The following is a 13,790-nucleotide window of genomic DNA, read 5'->3' on the forward strand; positions in this document are numbered from 1 at the left end:
AAGCCAAACTTGTACCAAAAAAAGGTCATGGTGACTGTTTTGTGTTCTGCTCCCAGTCTGATCCACTACAGCTTTCTGAATTCCGGCAAAGCCATTACATCTGAGAAGTATGCTCAGCAAATTGATGAGATGCACCGAAAACTGCAATGCCTGCAGACTGCACTTGCCAACAGAAAGGGTCCAATTCTTCTCCACGATAACGCCCAACTGCACATCCCACAACCAATGCTTCAAAAGTTGAACGACTTGGGCTACGAAATTTTGCCTCAGCTGCCATATTTACCTGACCTCTCACCAACCAACTACCACTTCTTCAAGCATCTCAACAACTTTTTGCAGGGAAAACACTTCTACAACCAGCAGGATGCAGAAAATTCTTTCCAAGAGTTCGTCAAATCCCAAAGTACAGATTTTACACTACAAGAATAAACAAACTTATTTCTCATTGGCAAAAATGTGTTGATTGTAATGGTTCCTATATCGATTAATAAAGATGTGTTTGATCCTAGTTATAATGATTTAAAATTCACGGTCTGAAACCACAATTCCTTTTGTACCAACATAATAGAAAAGTTACAGTGCCATTTGTGATTTATATTTTAAGAAATCTATTATGAAGGACTTAGATGAAATAATGGTAAAAAAAAAAAAAATTCTCAGTAAGTACCATTGTATAAGTACCAAAAGGTTTGGAAAAACACATTTTACCTGAAATGGGGAGAAATAGTTATATCAGATGCTTATGGCATGACAAATGGCTCACAAAATATATAATCATTTTTAAATATATTTATATACTCTTGACTTTCCTGAAGCCATAGGTGTGAGTTGAAGGAGAAGTGAATGTGTCTCAGAACATGTACTTTAGAATGACATCAACCTATCCCTCCATCTTACTTACTCTTGCCTTCAAAACCCAGTGGACCAGTCCAGCTGTGCAGTATTCCCTCTCCCTATGTAATCCTCAAAATCCACTCTCCGCTCTTCTCTTCCTTGCTCTGTGCCCTGGCAGGGGACACATGCTCCAGGCAGGTTAGATTTGTGGCAGCGGTGGGAGAGAGATGAACCCCATGAGAGGAAATCTACATACCTGAGCCCAAGGAGCTCTTCCACAGCTGCTGAAGTGACCCCTTTGTGCATGGGCCCCTGAGCCCCATGTGGCTGAGAAGGAGTCTGGCTGACATCCCCGTGATCACTGAGCACATCCTCTGCCAAAGTCCCCTCTGGTGGGCATTTACAAGGAGCATGTTCACTCTCGGTGCCCACTCCAACATACCCATTCACAGATCTCTTTCCCAGACATCCGGAACACCGGCTCCACTCTTGTTTCTTTCAAGAAGCTGAGCAGCCAGCCAGGCCGGCAGACAGGGCCATGAGTCCCATGAAGTCTGCATCTTTGCCTATCTTTCCTCCAAAACAAAGTGGGCGACTAGCCCTACTGCCTAAAGACCTGGCCCCTCGGAAGGTGCCCTTCGGCTTTGTCTCTCACCATTCCCGTTTCACAGGCAAATGCTGCTGTACACGCCTGACCTAAGGATTTGGGGTGCGGGGGGTGAGATGATACCCTTTCGTGGTGGGCAGCTTGTACCTCATATCACTTGCTCTCTCATGGTCTGTTGCAAAGGCTCTACCAGAACCCATAATGAGCCAGGAATGGTTCTCAAGGGCACGGGAACTGTCGACAGAAGAGGACGGAGTCGGTTCTCAGGCACTCCTGGGGCTTCCTGGAATCTTTGATCAGCATCCTCATGCCGCTCAGCAGCCAGGGAAGGACGGAGGAAGATCTTCCTGGGAGGTGGGGTCGTTGCACCCAGAGATGGCCATTAACACAGCTCCAGTGTCTTCCTTTTTTGGTGACCTTCCATTCAAGTCTTACATTCTCATGAGAAAGAATATGACTGGCTCATATTCTACCCCTGTACCATAATGTGTGGCCACAGGGCCGTGGTGATGGAGCACAATGTGCTGGCTCAGACAGGGTCAAATCCTTGGAAGTGAAGGGAAAACCCAACTAATGTGTAATGTCCATGGTTCTCCTGATTTTGTAAAAAGAACTGGGGAGCGTTTCATCTTTTCCAGTGTGTTGGAGGAGTCTATCTATATATCTTTATCTATATCTCTATCCGTGTCTCTAACTTTCTCTCTATCCCTTTCCCATGAATATCTGATTTTTAAAAACCCCATACAGGTGTCATTATTCAGCTCACCAAACTTAACTCCCTCATTCTACAGAGTACCCAAGGAGCCCGTTCTTACCTCCACTATGACATGTATCAACTGCACTCTGAAACAGGAATATGCTCTGTATTCACCATACCAGTTCTGCTTTCAGCACACAAATCCCAGCGCTTCCTTCACAGTTAGATTGGAACATATGAATAAGTTCAACAAATGAAAGAGAAAGAGGGGGGACATTAGCCATGCCTACGTCTATCCCAAGAGCAACACCCAACAGGATATTCTAGCTCTCCTTTCCCTTGTGTTGGTTATCTGGAGGACAACATGTTCTAGAAATCCTAAGCAGCAGTTGGAGGAGTACTACCTGACTATGACGTCTTTGTTGAGTCACTGAAATGTGAGGGCTTATTACCAGATCATAATCTCTCCTATTCTGACTACACACACTATAATTTGCTCACTTGTGGGTTTTTCCTTTGTAGGTTTGTTTGTTTTTGCAACCTGACTGTGAGAAACTTGAGGATAACTTTGTGGGTTGTATTCCCAGGAATTTGTAAAGTGCTTTTCTGCTTTTTACTTAGTGCTCAGCAATAAATTAGTAAATAAACTTAAAGAGAAAAAGGTGATGATTGGGTATGTGTTATACATACAAACACTCAGCAATAAATTAGTAAATAAACTAAAAAATGAGACAAGGGTGATGACTGGGTATATGTTACACAAACAAACGTGTGTGCATGCACATGCACATGATAAAGTAGAAATGTAACACAAACTGGAATAAACCAATTGAATGGAAGTGGTTTACTTGTTTGCTTTTTTAAAAATATATTTGCTATTCTTTCTTCTGAGTTTTTCAATTATTTCTTTCTAGTTCTTTAAAGGTTGGAATGAATTTAATTCTAAATTTTAGAAAGTGTTCCTAAGTTCTGAAGGAAACATTTTTAACTGCTCTAGATGCTGACCATGGAGATAAAGAGCAAATTGAAAATAATTTGTCACGTGCACTGAAACTTGGTTTGTGGCTTGGATGCTTAAGTCATCCTATACTGAGGATCAAATTGTGATAAGGAGACCTCAAATTCAACAGTTTATTCTGAGGAGAAGAAAAGCTTGGGGCTGTATCATAGTTTACTCTTCCTGAGACATCTTGCTTTTACCATTCCCTCTGTGATCAGGCACTTCTCAGAAGGTAAGATGAGCAATGGCAGGCTCTGGTAGGGCCTTGGCAGCAGAGGTGGCTCTGCTGGGGAGAGGACAGTTCAACCCAATGGAAACACTAGCATGGCCAGCTTTTTCTTGACCTTCATTCTACCACAGGGACAGGTTCATCTTACATGGGCACGACAGTCAATGAGACAAGAAAGGACGCCAACTTGACAAGGAAAAGAAGGAGTTAATGTTATCCACCTGCCCACACTCAAAGCCTGGTAGAGAGGACAAGTGGAAGTCAGATCTATAGAGACCTATAAAGGAGAGCCTCTCGTCAGCGCTAATGGGTAGACATGATGATACCATTTTACAAGTGAGAAAATAGAGCGCCAAAACGTTAAGGAACCGTCCTTAATTTACACTGCTCAACAACTTACTCCAGACACTAGGATTGTGGGAACATGGCCGACAAGTTAGGTAGATAAGGCTTAACATTCGCTAACAAAGAAAACAACAAAGAAAAAGCCAGAGGCTGCCATGGGGACCTGCAAACCAGGACAGTGCTTACCAACTCCGGGAAGAGTGAGAGTCAGAGACATGAAGAAGCCAAAACAAGTAATCTTTGTGCTGGAGTTAGTAGGTGTATGTCCAAGAGTCTCGAATCTCTGGACTGTCCATGTGCCAGCTGGGCCCTGAGCCTCAGTGGAGTTGCAACATCTACTCTCTGGTTCTTTGGACTCACCCGGAACAACCAATAAGGAGGTGAGGATGGACAACCACCATACCAAGGAAATTAGAGAGCCTAAAACTGCAAGCAAGAGAGTCTCATCCATCAGCTGTATGGGATCAAAGCCCCTCTCAATTAGAGGTGGAGTGGGCATCACCATCCCCAGAATCCTCAGGACTGGGGAATGAACTATGGACTAGAGTGGACTTACTGGTATTCTATTACAGACGTATTATTCTTCTAGCAATGGAAGAAATTATGACACTGATGTGGCCACTGGAGGCTCTGGGGGCAGGGAGAGGGAAAAACACATGTAACGTGGGGGCTTTTTGGGACTTGGGAATCGTCCTGAATGACATTGCCACGACAGATATAGGCCATTTTATATCTTCCTATAACATGCAGAATTGTGTGGGAGAGAGTGTAAACGACAATGTGAACTATGGCCCATGCTCAGTGGCAGTGCCCAAGGATGACTTTATTGATTGCAATGAATGTGCCACGCTAACGAAGGATGTTGTTTATGTGGGAGGATGGGAGGTGTGGGGAGTGGGGCACATGGGAATCCCTATATTTTTGGTATAACATTTATGTAATCTAAGTATCTTTTTAAGAAAAAATATTATAAAAAAACAAAACTTACTGCATGCTTTCCCTATTACTAAAGCACAAAAATCAGAAACAGCACAGACGTGACAGCAAACTCTATAAAACAAAACAGTGAAGCACCACATATAAAATGATGATAGAATTTAGCTCTCTGTGACAGTAAGTGTAAATGGGATAATACATATATTAATATAAAAAGACACTTGGCTTAAAATCCAGCTATATGTTGCTTACCAAATATACACCTAAAACAAACTGACCCAAAAGTTTCTATTGAAAAAGAATGGCAAAGCTACATCAGGGTGGGGGGAAGTTTCTATTATAAAAATGAATAAAAAATATGGATAAAATTCAAAACTAGCAAATGACAGGAAAAAACTGCCAGCAAGCATAAATAACCTATGAATGTGCGTAATCATCGTAAAACTGAGATGAGACAGAAGTTAGCTACCACTGTAGAGTATTTTTACTTTATAGGTACAACAAAGGTAAATAACCTCAAGAGTAGATAATATGTAGTAATTATGTAAGGGAATTGGGAATTTTGAGTACTTATTATCATTCCTTTAATAGAAATGTTAGTTATACATTACATAATTTAATTTTGAATAATGACATGGTTTAATAATGGGCTTGCAAAAATTCCTTATTGTAATAAACCAAGGATTAGCAGAATTAGCAATTTTATATGAGGTCGAGATTTATATTTGCTGCCTTGGAACTGACCTTCTAATGTAGAAACAAACGCATTACTTTATCCTGGGCTTTCACTGCCTAAGGTAAGGTGGTCACTGCAGAACCTACAGAGAAAATCCTGTGTACACTAGCCCAGGTGAGGAAAAAAGGAAGGAAGGAAAGAAAGAAAGGGAGGGAGAAAGAGATGTAAAATATACTAAAAAATGTGAAATTGGCATAGGTAGGGAAAGCATTGGAAAGTTCATATGTAAGTATTAGGTGCACATTTGTTTTGGTGAAATTTTCGGAAACTATAAACTGACCGATGGTCATAATCTTGATAAAAATTTGTTAAACACCCTCCACTCTGTCAGTCCACAAGGTGATTGGTGAAGGTTATTTCATGGATGATTTTTCACCATACATTCAAGAAAGTGAAATTTCTATGCTATTGAACTTTAAAGGGACAGTTAATTCCTATGATACTAAAACTGACCAAGGCTATATAAAAAAGAAGGAATATGTGTATTAAATATTATAGAGGTAGATTAACTCTGATACTAAAATTTGACAAAGATCAGAAAGCAAGAAAATTATGTGCATATATATGTGCCATCTCAATTACATAAATATTAAAGCAAACTCTTTCTTTAAGGGAAAAATTTAATCCAGCAATATATTAAGAAGTAATACTCCATGATAAAACAGTATCTAGTTCAGGAATACCAGCATAATTCATGTTTTACATATATATATTAGGAAATGAATTAATGTAATTCATGACATTATTATGTAAAATGAAAGAAATAATTTCACTATTTCAATAAATGACACAAAAAGTATTTGATAAAAGCCAACCATTATCACTGCTAAAATTTCTAAGTAAAATGAAAATAAACATAATAAAAATAACTTTAACCAAATGGCTAAATTTGTTCTTGATGGTAAAACACTAGGGAAATTCTACTGAAGTCAGTAAGAAGAAATGATGCCTGCTATCATTTTTATTATTAACATCAGTGTGTAAGTGCTAACCAGTACAATAATTTAAAATTTAGGAAAAGATTCAAATTTGGGAAAGCAAAATTATATTTTTTGAAGATGAGAAAGCAAAAATAATTAGTACCACTACCACAACTGCTAATACAACTAGTAGAAGAAAGCAGACTTGACCCAGTGGTTTGGGCATCCGTCTACCACACGGGAGGTCCGCGGTTCAAACCCCGGGCCTTCTTGACCCGTGTGGAGCTGGCCCATGTGTGGTGCTGATGTGCGCAAGGAGGGCCGTGCCACGCAGGGGTGTCCCTCGCATAGGGGAGCCCCACGCGCAAGGAGTGCGCCCCGTAAGGAGAGCTGCCCAGCGTGAAAGAAAGTGCAGCCTGCCCAGGAATGGCACCGCACACACAGAGAGCTGATACAAGATGACACAACAAAAAGAAACACAGATTCCCGTGCCGCTGACAACAACAGAAGTGGACAAAGAGGAACACACAGCAAATAGACACACAGAACAGACAACTGGGGTGGGGGAGGGGAGAGAAAGAAAATAAGTAATCTTTAAAACAAAACAACAACTAATAGAAACCATGAGTTTGCTAATTAAGGCATCCAGTTACAAAATCAGTATCAATATACACATGAAAATAACGTTCCTATATTGGAATCATACCGAATGTACAACAGAATTTCAAAAAATCCATTTACAATAGCACAAACTGTTATCAACATTTAAAATCTCAAGGTACAGTGATACCATGAGTCCTTCCTAAGGAATTTATTAGTGAAAAACATTCAGAAAACAGAAATCACTAGAGACATTAACCTAAGAAAAGTGGTTATCAATAATTACAGATTAACTTCTAAAATTAAAACAACATATGAGTTAAAAAGGGAGAGAAGAGTGCAACTGCCATGTATGATCCAACAATGTAGCTATGGTACTACTATTAAAAAATGTGAGAGAGGCGGTGGACTTGGTCCAGTGGTTAGGGCGTCCGTCTACCACAAGGGAGGTCTGCGGTTCAAACCCCAAGCCTCCTTGACCCGTGTGGAGCTGGCCCATGCGCAGTGCTGATGCGCGCAAGGAGTGCCCTGCCATGCAGGGGTGTCCCCTGTGTAGGGGAGCCACATGCTCGAGGAGTGTGCCCTGTAAGGAGAGCCGCCCAGCACAAAAGAAAGCGCAGCCTACCCAGGAACGGTGCCGCACACACGGAGAGCTGACACAGCAAGATGAAACAACAAAAAAACCACAGATTCCTGTGCCGCTGACAACAACAGAAGCAGACAAAGACGACGACGCAGTAAACAGACACAGAGAACAGACAACCGGGGTGGGGGGGAAGGGGAGAGAAATAAATAAATACATCTTTTAAAAAAATGTGAGAGAAAGGCATAGCATAGGAAAAATAAAATTTGTTTGTGGCTATCATAATTGCTGTTAGTAATGCTATATTGACACTGTATGGGATAAAAAATAGGCATAATTATGAAATATTCTGATTGTATCATCTCCTATTTCCTTCAAAATGAAGATTCTCAAAGCTGAACAAAGAAATAGAGATGTAATGTTAAATAAATCTCTGTGCTCTCATAGTCCTAAATTTGCAAGGGTAGTAATATTAATATGAAATTTTTTTTTTCATATATGTCATTGAAAAGTCCTAAAACAGGGAGGCGGACTTGGCCCAGTGGTTGGGGCATCCGCCTACCACATGGGAGGTCCGCGGTTCAAACCCCGGGCCTCCTTGACCCGTGTGGAGCTGGCCCATGCGCAGTGCTGATGCGCGCAAGGAGTGCCGCCCCATGCAGGGGTGTCCCCCGCGTAGGGTTGCCCCACGTGCAAGGAGCGCACCCGTGGGGAGAGCCGCCCAGAGCGAAGGAAAGTGCAGCCTGCCCAGGAATGGCGCCGCCCACACTTCCCGTGCCGTTGACGACAACAGAAGCGGACAAAAAAACAAGATGCAGCAGATAGACACGGAGAACAGATAATTGGGGGGGGATTAAATAAATAAATCTTTAAAAAAAAAAAAAAGTCCTAAAACAATGACCAACCTAATGGCATTCCTGCACCCAGATTTTCTTCTTGATATACCACTTCTTAGTTATAAAACCAGGGTTTTTTCTTTCTTTTTTTTTTTTTTTTTAGAAATGACAGATTCCTGATTTGGGCCAGGAATTTGTGAAATGTTACTATTACATGGTAACAATTCAGATAACAACAAAGCTACCAAAGGGCTACCAAGGTGGTGACAAATACTCAGTCGTGAATCTGAAGGGCTTGCTCTGGTCAATTAAGGGTGAGCTAATTTGATCTTCAGTAAGGAAGTGTGTTTAGACCCATGAGTTTGGGTTACATTGTGAGGAAGAGAGGAAAGCAACTCCTTACCTTAAGAACCCAGCACTTATCTTGCTTCTTCTGTATGAGTAACATCATATTTGATGAGAGGACATCTCCAAGAAAGTTATCATAGGTAAAAAATAAATAAAATGATAGAATATTATCACTTTGCAAACCTCATTGAGTTGATAAGCGTAGCCATTGAGCATCAAGTCTGATGCACCAAAAGGAGTGAAAACCAGAAAATGTATCTATTCTTTTTTTTTTAAAGATTTATTTTATTTATTTCTCTCCCCCCTCCCCGTTGTCTGCTCTCTAGGTCCATTCGCTCTTTTGTGTGTGTCATCTTGCTGTGTCAGCTCTCTCCTGGCGCCACTCCTGGGCAGACTGTGCTTTTTTCACACGGGGCAGCTCTCCTTGCGGGGTGCACTCCTTGCACATGGGGCACCCCTATGCGGGAGTGTCCCTGCATGGCATGGCACTCCTTGCACACAGTAGTACTGCGCATGGGCCAGCTCACCACATGGGTCAGGAGGCCCTGGGGATTGAACACTGGACCCTCCATATAGTAGACGGATGCTCTATCAGTTGAGCCATGTCAGCTTCCCAATGTATCTATTCTTTAACGAATTCAACTCCAAATATGTTCTTGCCAACCAGCTGTCAATGTTTAAGAAATGCAGAGAATAGAATAATCTGCTTAACTACAACACAAAAATGCAGTAAGTAAAATTCATACTGTGGGAAACACTATAGTTCAAACGTTCTTCTTGGAGATTTTTCAAGAGTAAAGCCCCTTTCTGAACACGTGTCAGCAAAGATGTGAAAAGATCACTGGAACACACAATAAGAGGAGAAAAACTGGTAAGGATTCTAACTATATATATATATATATTTTTTCCTTTTCTAAATGGCAGGAATTTTGTGAAAAGGAAGACAAAGGAGGGATCAAATCCATCAAGACCTTCTAAGTGCAGGGGAGACGCCCAGAATGTCCCATGTACAGCTTACCTCTCCAGCTTTGAAGACTCAGTGCTGGAACCAGGTATCGATTCTCACCCACCATTTTCTTTGAATTTTCTGTTAGGAGTGTGTGGGAGGGCTCAGATGAAGAGGTTAAGTGTGGTCAAAAGAACCAAGTTGACTCTCTGAGGGAAGTAAGAGCTCCAAGATTTTAATCTGAGTTTAGAGGACCATCTCATGCCTGAGAATAGCATTTCCTGGAGGGAGCTCTGGCACCTACAGAGGGGCTTGATCCAGAAAAGCACAAACAGGGAAGCGGATGTGGCTCAACTGATAGAACGTCCACCTACCATATAGGAGGTCCAGGGTTCAATCTCAGGGCCTCCTGGCCCGTGTGGTGAGCTGACCCATGTGCAAGGAGTGCTGTGCCATGCAGGAGTGCCCCCCGCATAGGGGAGCCCCACATGCAAGGAGCACGCCCCACAAGGAGAGCCGCCCCATGCAAAAAAAGTGCAGCCTGCCCAGGAGTGGTGCCGCACACACAGAGAGCTGATGCAGCAAGATGATGCAACAAAAAGAGACACAGATTCCTGGTGCCACCAAGAATACAAGTGGACACAGAAGAACACACAACGAATGGATACAGAGAGTAGACAACGGTGGGGGCAGGGGGAGAGGGAAATTTTTTTTTAAATCTTAAAAAAAAAAAAGAAAAAGAAAAGCACAAAGTTCCTCAAATATTCATGCTTCAGAGATATTAATATTTGAATCACATTCCAGAGCAAAAAACAGGGAGGGCACATGCCAAGAAAAAGGCATTCATGCTATTTGAGTACGAGTAAAATGACCAGATGATGGGACAGTGAAGAGAATCTAGGGAACTGTAAGACACTATAAAAGTGTCAATGATACTGACCCCACAGGCTGTAAAAAAATTGTGACCCAAATTATTCAGTCACAATACATTTGTTAGAATTCCTGCCTCTGGAAATCTGGAAAGTAGCAAATGTACCTAACAAATTATTGGACTCAGGCAAAGAGATCTTCTTGCAAATGCTCTAAGTATCATGCCGCTTACGTGCTGCATACGCTACGGTAGTACAATAAAAGGGATGAATGCAGAAAGAATGGCTTGATGATCTGTATTAAAAATTAGAGGAAATACAGAAAGTTTGGAATTACAGGGCTGGGGAAAAAACCTGTGTCTTATCTCCTGCCTCTTAAGTGAGAAAATGATGGAGGTGAAGCTGGTTAGCAAGGTAGGGAATCAATAGACGGATCTGGAACTTGGCAGAGAGCCCACATGGACATCAACAACCCCAAGACGGCTGCTGGAGAACCCCACTCCCAAGATTCTGCCATCCAGAACAAAGACTTCTTCTGGAAGCCAGGAGAAGCCCCAGATATTCCCCAAGGACAATCACTGGGACCTCCTGAGGGATTGATGGGTGGGGTAATCAATCAGCACAGCAAACAGCTGGAACCCCTCCCCTGACATTAGCAAAGGCGTGGAATAATTAACAGTTTAAAAAGGCAGGCACAGAGCCTAAGTGCATTCTCACTCTCCGCTCTCTCGTCTCTGGACCCCTTCCTGCCCTCTGTGCACTCTCGCCATTTCTCCTCTGCCACGTGGCCCTGCAAGTAAACCTGGGCATTTATAACCTATAATGGGGAATTGTAGCCTGTAAATCAGCCCTCTTTACCACTTTTCAGCCCCTTCCTCTCTACCTGCGACCCCTGCTCTCTTATTTTCTCCCATTTCTCGTCCCTCCCTGCCTGAATAAATTACTGGCCTAACTCACCCGGCGTGCTCTTGAAATTCATTTCTGCAGCACAGCCAAGAACCTAGATAAAATCCGGTAACAGAGGCTATCTTGAAAAAATACAGGAGATCTTCCCACACTTTGGGGAGCTGCTTCGGCAAAAGCATTTCCTGCCTGGACTCAAAGGAGCTGATTTTACTCAAAATGTCAATATAAGCCCGAGCTGCCAATTGTGTATGGATGGAAAGCAGGCTGAAAGGTTTGTTTGAAGGGCCTACTTTCTTCTTCACGGATGACTAGGGGCATGTTCACAGGAAGAACATCCCAGAAGGCAGAGCCAGAAGTCTTGAAGAGCAATAGCCTGAGTTGTCAAGGCCGGGAAGCCGAATATATCTAGAATATTTCCCACCCCTGGAGGAGGACTTTGCCATATTTACAGCCATTTGAATAAGGAGTTCATTTGCATATGCTCCTGTGGGTAGCTCTCCTATATGTTTACATGAAAAGAGAAAGAAGGAAGTTATTACCTGTCTTTTTGAGTTTCCCAGTGCTATTGGATTTTGTAAACACGGTCTACTTTTTAGATATTTGTGGTGTTATTTGGATGGTGATATAGTGTATCATTTTCTGTTTACTGTATTGCAGTACTATATATTAAAAAAATTAATCCATGTTTTGTTAAGCAGCATATCTAATGAAATAGAAATTCTAATTCTGGGATCTTCTGTTCAAAAAAAACTTCGGGCATGAATGCAAATTATAGGAAAATAATATGCTACAACATAGCTTATTTTAGAAAAAAAAATGAAACCCTTTTTCGCCTCAAAATAGAAGACTGGATTTTTTTTCAGAATACATACACAAAATACTCTGCAGCCACTGAAATGATCGGAGCATGTTTCATTGTCTTGAGTTTATGTTTTTGATATCATAAGAAAAATAAGTCTATCTGTTAGCAAATGTAACTATGATCCCGTTTTTCTAAATGCATATATTTATACATATATAACCATGCAGGAAATAATCTGGACACAGCGAAACTGGCAAAAGAGTATAAAGTATATGATGATACATAGAGCTACATCTATCTATGTGAAGATGTATCCACACATATGTATATACACATAGATTCCTAAAGAAGACATGTGCAGACACATCTGTCACCGTACATGAAGGTATAAATCCCTCCATGAAGACACATGCAGATATATCTCCACATGAAGGTAAAGCAGATACTGCTCCACACACGAAGACTCATCTCCATACCTGAAGATATGTCTTGCTCATAAGAACAAACTCTCCTTTCTCTTACTCCCATGTTGTCTGATATTTGTTGTCACTTAAAATTCTTAAAAGAGCCCTGCTTAGCCAAGTGTTATATTATTCAGAGAAGCTCAAACCTGAAGCAAAATCAATATGCCATCTTTGTAGGGTGCCATCTCCCTATTGTGATGAAGATTTTTCTCTTCTTCTCAAGACTAAGAGAGGGAGAGAAAAAGGAAGGTGCTGGTGGGCCTGGCACTGATAAGCAGGGGTGACAGGGGTGCTGGAATCCTGACCTCGCAGCTCACATTTGGGCAGAATTTGGTTTCCCAGCATTGCCTAACGACAAAGAACAGGGGGGGCCAGTGGCACTGTCCCCTCAAAGGAGCACGAAGGCGGATCTGAGGGTCTGGTAGGTGGTCCTGAAAGCGCTCGATTCTACTTGACGTGATCCGATGGACTGACACCTGGTAGACTGGATTTTTTTTTCCTCCAGAATATGTGCACAAGATACTCTGTAGCCATTGAAATGACATGAATGAGTTGTGGGAATTACTGGTGGTCTTGTCTTTTGAGCATAATAAATTCATTCTTGAAATTCAGAGGCAAATCCTCTGGTCAGGCAGATTTCCTTACAGGGTTCAGCAAAAGCATGACAGCTGTAGGAGATGCCAAACAGTATGAGCTACCATTATGGGTACTCACAAGTAATCTGTCTGTGGTAAAGGTATCCATTAATTATAAACATATTAAGCCACTGCTTTCATAAAGGATCTGAGCTTAAATTTGAACATTTGCTTAAGTCAATGAAATAAGGGTTCTGGCTATGTGATGACGATATTGATGAGGTTACCGCAAGGTACCATTTCTCAAGGTCAAATTCAGCATGCTCCTAGCTTCTGTTTATCGCCCCTCACATCCGCCCTGTAAAGGGTACTACCTGCTCCGTGTCATGAACAAGCCTGAAACCTCAGTCACTTTTGCCTTCCCCCAGCTGCCTTACTCTTCTCTTCGCCAATCTGACGGTATAAACTAGTGACCTGGCATTGACCTTCAGAGGATGCTCACTTTGACGCCCTTGTCTCTTAATCAGCTCCTCACCAACTTCCTCCCTTAACAGCCT

Source organism: Dasypus novemcinctus, chromosome Y, assembly GCF_030445035.2.
Source record: "Dasypus novemcinctus isolate mDasNov1 chromosome Y, mDasNov1.1.hap2, whole genome shotgun sequence".
NCBI classification, from domain to species: domain Eukaryota; kingdom Metazoa; phylum Chordata; class Mammalia; order Cingulata; family Dasypodidae; genus Dasypus; species Dasypus novemcinctus.